The following is a 16,222-nucleotide window of genomic DNA, read 5'->3' on the forward strand; positions in this document are numbered from 1 at the left end:
GGCAGAACGGGCGGCGCGTTGGGTGGGACGGGGGGGGGGGGGGGTATTAACCGCGTCATTAAAATTGTTGCGGAACCAGTTTAAAACGGAATGAGATGTACGAGAGCGAAATATACGACAGATAAATAATAAATATTGGCGGCCGGGCGCGGAACAAATAAAGAAATCGATACGGAACGGGGGTACGGGGACGGGCGTTGCGACGCGTCATAGGTACACCCGAAACCGTAGGTATTACGTCGGGACGTAATTTTTTTCCGGGTTTCGCCATCGATCCGACGAGTCGCAGGATGTAAAATCACATCTATCGCGTTGCCTCCAGGTCAATCCCGATATATTTTAAAAAGCTTTTAAGAACTGAACCGAGGCAATTAAATTAGATAAAAAAAATGTTCAGATTTTCGCGGGCAGCTGTTTAAATATGAAAATGATCACCGTTGCACGGTTATAAATTGAAAATTAACAACGGAGACGCATTTAAACCCAATTGGTCATTAAGTAATAGATTTGAATATCTCATTTTCAAATTTAGTTTTGATTCCTTATGTAAAATATCAAAATTATCGTCAAACTTGTGCGGTTCCTAATTTAAACGAACGCCATAGTTAGAATCCGAATTTTTATACGTCCTTTTACGTTCTTAAATATTCTAAATTGTTTTCACGGTTTAGTCTTATTGCTTTTACAAAAAAAATCAGTTAAAAGCAATCTTAAAATCAAATTTAGATAAATGTTTCGAAATTTTCTTGGTAGGTTCTTCTACTTATTTTATTGTTTAATAATTCTTTGTGTTCTGCGTTTAATACGGGATAGATAGAGTTCAGAGTTATTTAAAACTATTTTTTAGTTTTAATTTTATCTATCAAAGAGCCAATATTCTCCATTAGATTCAGACTCAGACAAGACTCAATAGTGCGCGTGAATTTAATCGTCAATTTTATATTGCTAAAGAAGGATTAATTCTCGGAAACCCACTTTGTCCACTACTTGCAGAAATTTTAATAGACAATGTAGAAAATACCAAACATAAACATTCCCTGAGTAAAACATTTCTTTGGTGGTATTTTGGAAGTCAGGAAGAGTACAAACAAGATAAATATATTACATATAAACAATTAAACCAGTGTAATCAGAATATCAAAATTATAGTCAAATTTGTGCGTTTACTTAAATGAATGGCATAGTTAGAATCAGAATTTTTATTTTTATACGCCCTTTAATATTCTTACATATTCTGAATTGTTTGTCCGATATAAATTTTGAAACATGATCCACACATGTAGATTTTTGAGCTTTTCATGATTTCGTTTTATTGTTTAAAAAAAAAATCAGTTTTAAAAGCAATCTTAATACCAAATTTAGACAAACGTTGGTTGAAATTTTCTTGCAAGGTTCTCCTATGAATTTTATTGTTTTATAAATTTTGGGTTCTGTGTTTAATATGGGAAAAATAGAATCCAGAGTTATTTGAAACTGTTATTTAGTTATAATCTTATCTATCAAAGAGATATAGATAATAGCCTCACTCAGAGACAAGTCAACCCTATCACTGTGTTTCACTGGAACGGAAAGACAACTACTGTCCTTTTTGAATCGCATCGCATGTCTATGTCTTTGATGTCTATGATTTTTTATGTCATGCATGCACTGGTGATTAATTAATAATAAATACTGAAAATTTTGTATTATTTATGTGATCATAAACATATTTTATCATATCTTTTATATAATATAATTTGTCATTCGGAGAGACCCTACAATATATCAGCTAAATGTCATGTCCATTTCTAAAATCAATCTATAAATTATTAATTTTTGTTGTCGCAATAAATAATTTAAACTAAATACCTCATAAATTTTTATTTCTATGAACAAACTAAAAAAATTGCCACCTCTTTCGTTAACGTTTCAAGTTGACATTGAATTCCGGTTCAACAACTTTGGTCTTTCAAATTTTACGAATTTTTGAATTTCAATTTATATGACTCGAGCGCCATCTTGAGATTTATTAAACGTCTAATGAATCATGTTGAAAGTACGCCATCTGAATACTGTCCACAAACATAGAACTGATGAAATAGTGTTAAGTTGTTTATTAGTTTTGGTTAGTTTTAGTAGCATTTCTTTAGCACCCGAGATAGCGTTTTAGATAAACGCCAATTTAATGATTGAGAGCGAACACTACGTTTTGGAGTATTCAGTCAACGTAAGATTCAAAATTATTTCCGGCTTTCATTGTAATTATCAAAACTCTTTAGTAAATGTCTTAAACGTGCGCTTTTCTTGAAAGAAAACTACGTAGTTAAAGTCATAATAAGAAAAAATTGTTCTATTTAAAATAACTGCAGGTGCTATGCTATATGATGTATACATATAGCTATATGATGTATACATATAACGAAATATACATAATGTACTCATAAAAAATTACTTCTATTTATTCAACTTCCAAAGTAAATAAAAAAGAAAAATCTGAAGAAAAAGAAAAAAATTAAGAGACAGAATAAAAAAAATGGATTTATTTATTACTTTATTTATCATTTTAACAATTAATTAAGATATAGTTGCTATATCAGATCGACGGTCCCAGAGAGACATCCTGTATATGATGGAAACATACACAAGGTACTCATAAAAAATTACATCTATTTATTCAACTTCCAAAGTAAATAAAAAAGAAAAATCTGAGGAAAAAAAAATGTAGAGATAGAATAAAAACATGTTTTTTTTTTATTACTTTATTTATCTTTTTAATTTTTTTTTTTTAATACTAACACTGGGACAACTCCATATATTTTTTAAAAAGAGGTTATAAAATACGCGTATTTTTTATATTTTTTTCATATTTAGTAATTTATTAATATAATATATTTATTAATTTTTTTCAAAATCAGTTAAATTTGTACAAATCATTTGAAAATCCATAAACTGTGTGAAATCTGGAATCGATTAATTTCTTTGTAAAATCTGTGAAATCCTATGGTTGTGTGTGTTTTGGATAGTCCTCGGGAAACGCAAGTTACAACTGAATGGTCTAGTGCGACTTGAACATGAAAGTGATTGAGATGCAGCATATACTAATACGATATGAATAAAATATGATTTGCATATATCTCTGAATTTTAAAGCACGCGTAAATGAACATTTTCTATATGCTACATAATTATCGGTTTCCGAATTAATTTTATTCTTTCAATAAATTATAAATTCAAGTAAATAACATGGGGCGATGTTTGAAGCAACATGGACGTCTAGCGTGTGTTTTTTTTTGAGTAATTTTTCTCTTTCAACGACAGTTAACAAATATTATAGCAATTTCGTTAAATGCATTCAAAAATAACTTCAAATGAGAAAATACTTAACCATTTGGTGAAATGAGAATGTATTTTTGATGTGTATTTTTAACGGTACTTGACTGTCATTACTTCTCTACAACCAGTGACGCAGATAATCCTTCCTTTTTGGGGCCAACAAAATTATTTTTTTTAAAATCAATTAGTGGCTCATACTAATCCATCCTTTGGGTAAATAGGGTGCAAGGCTACGGACGATCCTTGCACGACGCGTCGTCGAGTGATAAGTGCGGTGACCTTGCAGGCCACAACAACCACCCATTAACTTGTGGAAGAAAGTGTCTAGCAGCAACTGTCCAGCTGGTATTATCTTGATGACGGTGACCTCTCCCCTCCTTACCTCACCACTTAACCAAGGGGATCCCCGAGTATGCTCGTTATATCCTAAACGTTTGAACTTTTGAGACGCAGAGTGATAAGTTTTTCCAAACGTATGGCAATAAATTTTTTTGCAAAATTCAAGCACTTTGGTTCAAAGTTTTAAGGCTCTTCCGTATAATTGAGGGCTATAAATTCCCACGATTAGAAGTTTAACTATTAAGAATTGTAATTGTAATTGTAAATTTAATCAGAAAGCTTTTTAAATAAGCAGCCGAGTAACCAATAGAAAACGCATGTAGATATAATATTTCAAATCACATTCACAATTAAGACGTTATAATTATTAATGATAAGGACTCGGATATTTGTCAAATAAATGCAAGAATAAAAATAGGTTTATATAATCAATCAGTAAATGCTTCTAAGACATTTAATAAATTGCTAATTTAGTTGTTAAAAAAATAAAAATAACACTTAATCGAGGAGCAAATCACATAGTAGATGATTTCTAAAATTTTCACTTTTTAGCATTTCATTTACATTTTTTGAAGTGTTCAATCAAATCATGATTCACCCATGACAACTTTTTTCAGAATATCATCTTCCCTTCGTTTGTTGAACTGAACAAACTCATTTCCATTTTTAAGGTTATAAGATAAGGTCATAAAACATATGTTCTCCGCTTTTTTTTCTGTTTGGCTTTAATTTTTTTATCGATAGAAATTACTAACTAAATATGAATATGAAATGAAAAAAATGCATTAAACCTGAAAAAAAAAACAAAATTTCATTGAATTTAAGATGACAATACTGTTTCCCACATTTTGAAAAAAAGTTTTAACTGTATTTTTTATATATCATACTCCCTTCGTTTGTTGACCTCAACAAACTCACTTTTTATTTTTAGGGTTATAATATAAGTTCATGAAACATATTTCCTCTGTTTTTTTATGGCTTTAATTGTAATTTTATCGATAGAAAATTAAGAATTATAATCGACATTGCGAACTAAATATGTTAAACAATGAACTGGAAAAAAAAATAAAACCTAAATAAAGAAAAAGAAATTGTCAATACTCTTTCCGCTTTACGAAAAAGAGTTTTAAGTGTATTTTTTTATATATCATTCTCTCTTCGTTTGTTGAATTCAACAAACTCACTTTTCATTTTTAAGGTTATAAGGTATAGGATCAGGTCCTAAAAAATATTTCCTCCGCTTCTTGTCTATTTTAATCGAAATTGCTAACTAAACGCGAAATGAAAAAAATTATAATAATTAAACCTGAAGAAAAAAAGAAGAAACGAAGAAAATTTACTCTTTTCCACTTACTTAATTGTTTCTTAATTACGGCGGAATACCAGAATTTTTGACACATAACCTACAAAGGGTTTTTCAAAATCGCTGAAATATGGTAAATCATTTATGAATGTGTGAAATCTTGTCTTTTTGTGAAATCTGGTGTACCAATTTTGGTTGGTGACTTGCCCCTCGCACCTAATCAATCTACAAATTATTTAAATTATTTTTAACGCCCTCATAGATCTTTAGTTAAATCAAGTGCTGAGACATTAAAGAAAAAAATTTTGTAAAATTTTAACAAAGAAACAAAACACTTTCGACCGAATTTTTGATTTTTTTTTAAAAACATCCCGCATATTCGGCGCACGGTTAAATGACACCATGCGAGGCACTTTTATTTTGGATAAGTAGACATTTTATCTGGCGGTTCACCTGGTAGAATCTTTCTCTACAGCCGTTGTAATCGGTATACCGCGTATAGCACCATCCAATCGAGTAAAGGCAATAAATCATGAGACAGCGTACGTAGTCGTTTCAAGTCGATAACTAGAATCCGAAAAAAAAAAGTGTGCTTTATTCCCAATATCGGGTCGCATACAATCGACCAAATAAAAACGTTCAATGCCCGCACGTACACTTTCTAGAGTAATAGGCAGATGGTGTGTGTGTGTACGCAAAGTCGACGCTCACAAATAGGTAGACAGGAACGCCGAAATCATCGCGAGGCGTTGACTAAAATTTAAACACATGCAAGTATTTCATAAAATTTACCAGGAGGGGGGGGGAGCATTTTCGAAGATATTTCCGGATCGTCGATGTTCAATTATTTCGGTTTAAATATCTAAGCCAAAAATGACGGACGCACGCTAATTTTATCTCGAGCCGAATGTCATTGTATCAGCACTTTCGTGTTTGTAAATTTACAGGATCCTGTGTGCGAAATCGCTTTGTTCGTCCTCATCGCCTACCCGGATCAATCGTCGGTTTCGATACCGGCGTGCCTCGTGTGTGTGTCCCGTACGCGAATTTGCAACATTTTTCTTTAAAAGAGCCGCTTATTGAAAACACACCGACGTTCTGATTGTTAACGATCACCCGCTGACTTACCGTCGATCGTAATTTAGAATAATATCCGTTGGTGTACTCGGCGTCGCTCCGTGGGAAGATCCAACTACTTACGACACACTCACACAAAAAATGTAACACAGAAAAACAATCGGAAATCCAGCAAAGTCAATGAGAGTTTGTTTTTACGCTCGGTACACGTGAGCCGGACGTCTGTACGCACATACGGCACCCACGGAAACGTCCACGTACGGTTTGCACTAATTATTTCACGCGGAATCCGAGATTTCGGGGGTGTTTTGCGGACAACAGCGCTTCGTCGTTACAAGATGGCCGGACCTAGGCTTGGTGTCAGTCCGATTGCTTTGCTAACCCCCCTCCCGCCGTGCACGGTACCCCCCGTAAACGACCAGGAGAGGTTTTCATTCTCGCTTCTCTGCCTCTCTCCGTCTCACATTGTACGTGCAGTTACATCGCGGCCGGATGCACACTGTAAAAATTACTCTGATTACTCATTTCGGTGTTTTTATCGGTTTCACGTTCGGGGAGTGTACGCTCTTTTGTTTGCCGTTCTTACTTGACGCGCAACAATTTTCGGACACCGTTGTTTGTTGTAAGTCGATCGTTGTTGTTGTTGTTGTTAATTTTGGACGATTCGGGTTTAAAAGGAATATTATTCGACCGTCGGGCATTTGCAATCACACGCACGACGCTCAATTGTTTGTTAATCTGCCGCGCGCTTTTAGGTTATGTTTTCTGTTTAGCTGCTTGTTTACCGTTATCATGTGTTCGCGATGATTTCGTATTTTCTGCATGCGTATGATTAATAACTTAAATACCGAAATAATTCGACGTTGATCAGGAGGCGCGCCGCGTTTTTTAGCCGTTTAGACAATTTACCGAATAAGATTCAAGTAGGTAGGCATAATTATAATTGCTATAACTGGGTGTATGGCTGCCATGCGTGCGCTACGACTTCTTAATTATTATCGGAGGTTTAAGCTAGGCCTGGGTAGAGACTTAATCTATTTTAATAACGCGAGAAGTGTTTGAAATGCGCCGATCCGAAATAAAAACCATTTACCGAATAACTGGAATGGTATAAATACGTTCGAATTAAAAGGAAATAAACTGTTTCGAAAATCTCTTGCAACAATAAGCAATTTAACCATAATCGGATGTCATTCTGTTCGGTGTAACCAGGTCAACAAAGATTTTGTGATCCCGCATTTTTCATATTTTGTAGAATTAAGGAGACTTTTGGAACTGAAGCCGCATAATTTGTGGTCTTTAGATTTCCATTTTTTTTAAATGTTGTTAGACTCATATACTTAATAATAATAATTTATGCGTCAATTTGGTTTTTCTTGAACGAAGTTGATCTTCAATTTTTTTAGTTCCTTCGCCAAAAACAAAAAATATCAAAAATTTAAAATAAATGACGAGTTATAAATATATACTTTTATTTAATGTTATACTGTTATTAAATATGGCGGCAACAAACATAGAATTTGTGTAAATGCAAAGAAAATACTGACATAATAAGAGCACATTTCCGACTTGTGGAATTTAGGAAGCTTTTGGAACTGTGGTCTTTAGATTTTCACTTTTTTTAAATGTTGAGATATTGTTTTGTTTTTTGGCAGACATTTTGCATAAATTAGCAGAATATTAGCTCGGAATCCCTGAAATTAAGATATAGTTTCTGAGATTCCCAATCGTGATTTATACTTAAAATCAAAAATTCACATATTTCCTCAACATAGTTTAAAAGTTATTGAAATTATCACGATTTTTCAAGGTATTTGGCTAGAGCAATACCTATCTACTAAAAATCATTGCGGTTTCTCGTATGGTAACTATGCACGCTGTTAAAATATTTTACTTTATCGCAGATGTAATCAGGTAATAGTTGATTTCCTAAGTTATACATAAAAATATTTGCATCATTAATATTTCCTTGTTTAACCGTCATGACGTTAACAACATTCGACATTACGTTTACAAGAGTGCATCTGTTACAATTTAAGATCGATCTTAATGCTCTATTTTGAATTACTTGAAACTTTATTTATGAGTAAGTAAATTATACAGGAGTGTGGAGCAAAATTTAAGAAGAGGTGCCGCAGTGCTGTTTTATAAAAGGTATTTGGTGTACATGGAAAGACTGTGGCCTATTCTACACATAAATAATACTTTTTGTGAAAATTTTATCATTACATAATCGGTCGTAGCGTTAGTTCTGATTCTAATCTAATCAATTTTTGTTTTTTCGCAAAAATACAAAATTGTCGTGTTAATATTAAGTTTGTGTTTAAATAACGATTCATATATTCTGTTCAAATCACTATTAATACTACGTTTCATCTAATCTGTGTCACTACCAACTATATATAACATTGTATCATCTGCGAATAATTCGATTTTGCTATCGTTAATTACCTTAACTATGTCATTAATATACAATAGGAATAATAGAGGCCTCAGTACAGTTCCTTGCGGCACTCCATACATTGTATCAGACACACTATTTTCATATCTAACTTTTTGGGTTCTGTTATACAGATAAGATCTGAACCAATTTAAAACCGAACCTCGTATGCCTGCTTAAGATTATTACTATCAACAGCTTTGAGGAAATTGAAATCACAGACTCCTACGAATGTTGATGACGGAAACCAGACTGATTGGATACTAAAATTGGATACTGTAAAAAATTAGAGGATTTATTGTATTTTATTAAAATTTATACGCCTAACTTTTTTTTAAATACGTTGAAAATCGTGTACATTCTTTCCTAAGATAAAGAAATTATACGATATGAATACCAAATACTTTTTTATTTGTCGTAAAAAATAAAAATAAGTTAGTATCTAACAATTATGGACATTAACACAAATAAAATATGCATGCATTTAAATTTTAGCAAGAAAAGACAAAAACTGACATTTTTTCAATAATAAAAGCCTTAATTCTTTTGTAAACGTTTTTGTGAATACCATATGTCCACCTTCTACGACATGGAAAGTTAAATAAAAATGAAATAAGTAATAATAAAACAAAATATTATTTATCAACCTATATTCGTTTCTTGCTGAGGCTTTTTCTTGCTTGTTGTGTATATTGTACTATATTGTTTATAGTGCCTTTAACATATATTTTCATTGCTACAAAAAAAAAACGGAAAATACATATTCTTAGGAAATAAAAAAAAACAATGAAAATAAAAAAAAATAAGTAAAAAGATTTTTTTAAATAAAAATCAAAGTTTGCTCAACACTGGTGAGCATTGTGTAGTTAAATTTCCCTTTAAAATGTAATGTAAAATGTGACAATGTTCCAGTTACGTTTTGCTATGTGTCATTTTGTGTGAAATTTAGACATAAAATTACACCCTTGTTTAAAAAACAATACTACGCTTATTTTAATAAAATTGTGATCAAGACACATTTTGTTTACAAGGTTTGTGAAGGAGGTTTCAGTCAAGCTCTGAAGAAGCCAACAGGATGATTGGCGAAACGTCAGCAAGTTCGACTCAGCAAAAACTGACGCAGGAGGAATCCAGAAGTTTTGTAAAAAGAGGTTAAAGACATCGGAATAATGGAACAACCTTTTGGAATACCTGTGATATGGAGAAAGCCAAGAAATCACCGTCATGACTACTATTTCTGTATTGCAAGTCTGCGATTAGATCAGTGCCACACAGCTCATAAGACTCCAGCCCATTTAGAAGAAGATACGACCAGTTTTCCGGAACCTGAAATAGATGAAGATACCCTTGGTGATGTTGGAGATATGTGGAGTGTTACTCAGCAACCACAGTTATTTTCACATTCATAACTTAATAACTAAAGATCTTACCAAAATTTTGTAATCCAGACTTCTAGCTGTTTTTTATGTGAGTGAGACAGGATGAAACTCCGAGATCAAAAAATATTCTTCAGTCTTATTGATCCACTACTGCTTCATCAATCCTAATTTAATAGGCAACGGTGGTAAGAGGCGTGGGTTTCTTTTACTGATGTTATAGAAGGTTTTCTAGGACACAACAAATATCCAAATTACAAAGACATTGTAGAAAACAAAATTTTGGGAGACTCAATATGAATACAAAACTACGCTTTTTACACTCACATCAATCGAACAAATAGAAAGGTTCCACCAAGACATAAAAAAATGGAACCCAGATATCAAGGTCTTCCAAAAGTAAATGGACTTAATTAGTGTTTGAGATTTTGTAATTTAATTTAGACTTTTTAATTCCATTTATCTAAATTTTTGAAAAAAAAAGTTCCACAGGCCACTGTAATACTTTTTACAAATTGGATTCCTCCTGCGTCGGTTTTTGCTGAGTCAAAATTTCTGAGGTTTTCTTCTTCAGAGCTTGACTGAAACTGGCTCGTATTTGACCCTGTACCTGCTTATATATTGTTTGAGGGGGGCGGAGCTAAATGGGGGGCATAAACACCGTCTCGGATGACTGATTCCCATATTGTTAATTCTTTTTAAACACTTGTTTTTTTTTAATTTATGGTGTCAGCTCCTCCTACACCAAACCATTGAAAATTTAACAAAAACGTTATAAAGAATAATATTAACACATAATTTTTTCACGGACCATCTTATTAAGTAAGAACAAATAAAAAGAAAATCGGCAAATTTGTTTTTTTTAGTTTAAAAAGAAGATACTTTAAGATTAAGAAAAAATACGGTGGTTTAGTTTTTTTGACAAATAACAAAAAGTATTAAGATCTAACTTTTCTAAAAATAACCATATGATGTGTATACGTTTAACAATTTCTTTATAACTCTTTTGCCAATTTCCAAGGAACCTATCTGATTCCCAAATTGGAGACAGGTAGATACCTGAGTCGCGGTTAAGATTGTTAGGTTGTTTATAAATTTCTATAAACTCTCGGATTTTTCGTTGGTAGAAGGTCTGATTACATGCAAGAATTTTAGTTTTATCGAATAAAATTTTATGTCCGGCTTCATGAGTGTGTTCTGCAACAGATGATGAGTTTATTTGTCTTAGTTGTAAGGCTCTTTCGAGTTCTTTGAGCCTAGTTGATAACCGATGATTTTTGGGCCGGATGGTGATGTGACCATGCATTAAGGTATCGGTCTGTGTGCGTAGGTTTACTGTAAACACCGATGACCCAATGTCTAGAATGGAAGGTTATTATTAGTTTCCAACTCAATGGCAAAAAGGTATGTTGGGGTGTCTAGAATTTAAGTGTCTAAAAAAATCTACTAGGGTTTCTTGACCACGAGGCCAAATAACAAAAGGATCGTCGACGTACCGTTTTCATAATTTTGGTTTTAAATGAAAGGTGTCGAGAGCTTTCTTCTTAAAGGCTTCCATAAATATATTCGCGATGACTGGTGATAGTGGAGAACCCATAGCTGTTCCCGACGTTTGTTCAAAAATTTGACCGTTATAAGAATAATATGTTCCCGATAAGCATTTTTCAATTAAGGTGAAATGATGTCGAGAGTTTCAGGAATAGGAACTTTGGTAAAGAGGGATTCTACGTCGAAACTAACTAGAATATCTTGTGTATCTAATGTAGTGCTTTTTAATTGTTCAATTGCGAAAGGAATTAACTACGAAACTGTCAGTTTTCCCTGTAAGGGGTTTTAATAAGGAAGCTAGATATTTTGCTCGAGAATATGTTGGAGAACCAATGGTGCTGACAACAGGTCGAAGGGGTAATCCTGGTTTGTGAATTTTTGGGAGTCCGTAGAGACGAGGAATTTTAGAGTCGTGAGGGATAACAGATTTTTTCACGGAGTCTGATATTTTGGTTCTTATAGTAATAAAAATAAAGTTTATATCAACCGAGATTTTCGTTTATGATTTCTATTAATATTGATAAAAAAATGAGCAAAATGCTTGTCAGATTTAAATTTAGGAGGCCTAAAATCGAAATGGTCTTTCAAAAGTTTAAAAATTGTTGGCCTGCGTTCTAATCTCCGAATTATTAGATTCTATTGCTAGTTTTGTATTTGGTACGAATGTTTTTCTTCGCTGTGTCTGCGCCAGTAACGAGAAAGCATTTAAATTCGACAATTTAGCATAATAAAGAAATGGTAAGGTATGCATACTTGCGTATGTGTTAATCTCTGTCATTTTAATACAATAATTATCGGCGCTTTTATTTGAAAATATGAAAGATGTTGGGGTTGCGATGCATTCGCATGAGCTTCCAGTCTATAAAAATGGCAGATGTCGAGAAACTCGTTTTGCAAACCGAACATTTAACAGTTACGTGTTGTGCATTTATATTTATGATCGATTAATGGAAATTAATTTATGTCAATAAATTAAAAAAAAAACTTTCGAACATAAAACTGCTTAATATTTATTCTCCTAAATCATATGACAAAACTTAATGGGATGAAGAAGACAGCATGTATTGAACTGAGTTGGCTTTTACTTGATGAAAATCCATTTATCAAAATAAATAAGAACTAAAAGTTCAGATTTTCACGAAATTGTATATTATGACATGACAATTGTTTCGACAACACCGTGTCTTTATCAAATGTAATATTTACAAAGTATCTGCTACTATATATACCGAAAAATGACCATAAAACCTTAATTAATGTTGTTGCGAGAATTTAAGTTCAATGAAATCTAACTGATCGTTAAGCAATACATTTGAATGTCTCATTTTGTTAATCTCCATGGCTTCCAATAAATTTAATTTTCTACTTTTTGTGGCTGTTTGTAAAATGTGAAAATTGTCGTCAAAAATGTGTTTTTCTGTGTTTAAGTATGTACGTACCATAATTAGAATCTAGACTATTGTTTTTAAACGCACTTTTCTGTTCGTTAATGCGTTTCTTGAAGGATCTACCTGGTTGTCCAATATAAATTTAAGGACATGGTCCGCATTTCAACCTGTAGATACCTGATTTTTGAGATTTTGGACATTTCGGTTTATTGTTTTTTAAATATTTTCCTATTGTGTTGTTAGTTCTGAAAGCTATTTTTAAACCACATTTTGACAAATGTTTTGAAACTTTTTCACTAGGTTCTCCTATGTATGTAATTGTTTTAAATTGTTCGTGTTCTGTATTTGGTTTCGGATAAATAGAGTTTACTGTTGTCTGTGTTTGTTTTTTATTTATAATTGTATCTATAATGGACGGATTGTAGCCGTTGTTCAGTGCTATTTGTTTAATGATATTAAGTTCTTTGTTGTAACTTTCTGTTGAGAGTGGCGTATTAAGAAGTCTGTGTATAAAAGAGTTAAATGCAGCCATTTTGTGTGTATAAGGGTGATTTGAGCTGTTATGTATGACTGTGTCCGTGTGTGAAGGTTTATGATATATTGAAAAATCTAATTTGTTTTGCACTTGCATAATAGTTAAGTCTAAAAAATTAATAGAGTTATCCTGTTCAATCTCGATAGTGAATTTTATACGATTATGTATTGAGTTAATGTAATTTAAAAAAGAATTCAATTGTCTATCCGTTCCAACAAAGCAAGCGAAGACATCGCCCACATACCACAATAAAAAACTTTTACTTAAAGGATGTTCTAGTATGATATTTTCCAAATTATCCATAAAAATCTCGGCTAACAAAGGACTAAGTGGGTTTCCCATAATCAAACCTTCTTTAGAGATATAAATCTGTCCATTAAATTCAAAATAATTTTGGTCTAAGGATACTATTAAGCGATCTAATAAATATTGTTTCACCAATGGGTTAACCTGTTTCCGAGTTAGGGTAAAATCTACTAAATCTATGACATCCATAGGTGGAATACTGGGAAATAAGTTTTGTACATCAAAAGAAAATAGTGTTGCGCTAGAAGGGATTTTGATATCTTTAATTTTGTTGATTAATTCAAAAGAATTTTTGATTGCAAATTGTGGTTTAAAATCTGTGTGGAACTTTAAAATATTTACCAATTTTGTTGAGAGTTTAAGTACTGGAGCTGTTACATAAGACACGACTGGTCTAATGGGCGTATCTTTTTTATGCAATTTAACTAAAGAATATAATTTAGGCGGTTGTGGATTCATAATTGTTAAAAAAATATTTGACTTTGTCACTAAATAGTGTGGAGTTAGTAATTACATCCTTAACTTGTCTTTGATATAACTCAGTAGGATCGTGTTTGATACAAAGGAAAAGTTCTGGTTTAAGAAAATTGTTGGTTTTTGAAACATATTCTGGAAGATCGATAGCTATGACTGTCTTCCCTTTATCTGCACGTGTAAATATTATGTTATTGTCAGAAGCTTTGTTTTAACAAGTTTTAATTAGTGACATTTGAGAAATTTCTTTCCGTTTGTTGTTATCTATTAATTGAGAATGAGTTGACATTTCAAGGGTTTTGCAGCACTGTACTCCATTTTTTACACAAAACACAATTTTTTTGACAGCAGAACATCGCCGATCACACAAAATACGTCTAACTTATTGAAATATTCACGTATTTGTCGAGCAAAATTCTGTTGAAACCAAAACTGTCTATCTGGCATGTCAGGTGGATTTCCATTACACATACACCTTTTGACCTATCCTGTATATGATATATTGTAGCCGTATACTACATTCGAAACTGTTGTTAATTTCCTTTATATTTTTCATAAATTATTTTTATAGGCTATTGCTTTTTTATGATGTATGCGTTTCGATTAGTTTCGGTTAGTTTGAAACTTTGTTTACCAGCGTCTATTTTTGTCCACAGTCGGCATTGTTACAATATAAGCCGGATCGATTCAATGGTTTAACTATTTTTTACGAATTCGTTAGTTTGATTCCTCCACTTAATAGTTTTCGATTAGAAATGCAAGTTACCTACGTTATGAGCTTTGAATTTTTGTTTTCATTCGCTTTCATCGGAAAAACTAGCCAGGTTTTACACATCAGACATCTACACATAAGGGGCCCTGGATTCTCTATACAGAAATCTTCGCTCCTATTATAACTGCAGCAAAGGTTAAATGGGGAAACTTTTAGAGGAAACTTAGTCCATTTGATGACTGGTTTCAGATATAAGATTGGCCAATTGATTTGCGAATTACATTACAATATGCAATAAATCAATCCGTATACTTGCTGAAACGCGACGTATAGACAAGAAACGAGAAGGGAAAAAAAGAGAAAAAGAAAAATACAATAACACAACAGCTGAACATCAGAGTATGTCTTTAGTTTGCTCTCTGTACTTCAAAATTAATCTGGGTAAGTGAGTTCAACACGATCATGAAACAATCTCCGAGTATATAAAAATTTAAACCAGCCTCAAAGCGCGTATGATCAACACCCCTTTCTGCATAGACACAATCCACCCTAAAAACAAGAAACTTTACAAAACGTCTTTTAACATACTCGAGAGATCGAATATGAGCATATTCGAGCTTAGATCTAGCCAGCGAATAAAAAAGCGCCATTAAGGCAGAAACGCCAGAACATGCTTTGAATTGACTATAATTTAAATGTGTTGAACAAACCAATGTTGTGATTCGAAAGTCACACACAAATCCCTCATCTGGGTAAATTATTGTTATTTGATTTATAGAAAAATATGAAAGTTTCAAGATTTCGCGTGTATGAACGACTCTGCACTTTGAGATGTGCTCACAACAAAATTTTTTAAATCTGCAAATAATAGAATGCCACATGGAATTCGAGAAAAATCGAAAACAATAATGGCCCAAGATTAGAACCCTGAGGCACTCCGGATGTTGCGACAAACTCCTAAGACTTACTGAGAGCAGTCTATTGTGGCTCGCTAAAACCCAGCCTGGAATTTTTTTTAATCAATAATCAACAACAACATCAACCTGAATTCCCGAGAGACTCTGCAATATACTGCGTCAGCCCTATTAAGTTGTTATCGCGCAACTCGCCTTGACTTTCATTTTTCTTATGGCCGCCACAGATCTTAATTATTCTATAAGTAGGCCATGATTTATAAAAAATAAAAAAAAAGTCAGCCGTTTTGGGCAAATGACCAACTGTTTTTTTTAAAAAAGGAATTCGCGGCGAGATTATGTTGGTAACTGCTTATTCATTTGCAGATTAGAAAAATGACGCCCATTTGCCTCAAGACTTTGTTGGCAATTTTGTCTTAGGGTTTCTATAATCTCCGGAGTATCAAATTCATATACCTCATTTTCCTGGACGATCTCATTGGACGATTTAAAGAAATAA

The 16,222-nt window shown here is 32.8% G+C and overlaps 2 protein-coding genes across 10 annotated transcripts in view; one reads left to right on the forward strand and one right to left on the reverse strand.

The window, feature by feature from the left end:
* The window catches only part of LOC132700053 (bromodomain adjacent to zinc finger domain protein 2B), a 131,331-nt gene extending 124,951 nt beyond the window's left edge, over nucleotides 1-6,380 (reverse strand). For 5 of the 9 annotated variants that reach the window (XR_009618597.1, XM_060667175.1, XM_060667210.1 and 2 more), the window contains exon 1: nucleotides 6,082-6,380. The gene's annotated coding sequence lies outside the window, so the exon portion shown is untranslated. The remainder of the gene's footprint in view (nucleotides 1-6,081) is intronic. The other 4 variants (XM_060667196.1, XM_060667182.1, XM_060667189.1 and 1 more) reach the window with 1 other exon arrangement.
* A 138-nt stretch (nucleotides 6,381-6,518) lies between these two features.
* Nucleotides 6,519-16,222, forward strand: part of LOC132700099 (WD repeat, SAM and U-box domain-containing protein 1-like) — an 81,057-nt gene continuing 71,353 nt past the window's right edge. The window contains exon 1 of the mRNA XM_060667226.1: nucleotides 6,519-6,652. The gene's annotated coding sequence lies outside the window, so the exon portion shown is untranslated. The remainder of the gene's footprint in view (nucleotides 6,653-16,222) is intronic.

The sequence above is a fragment of the Cylas formicarius genome, unplaced genomic scaffold (assembly GCF_029955315.1).
Source record: "Cylas formicarius isolate icCylForm1 unplaced genomic scaffold, icCylForm1.1 PGA_scaffold_10__41_contigs__length_53128322, whole genome shotgun sequence".
Taxonomy (NCBI): domain Eukaryota; kingdom Metazoa; phylum Arthropoda; class Insecta; order Coleoptera; family Brentidae; genus Cylas; species Cylas formicarius.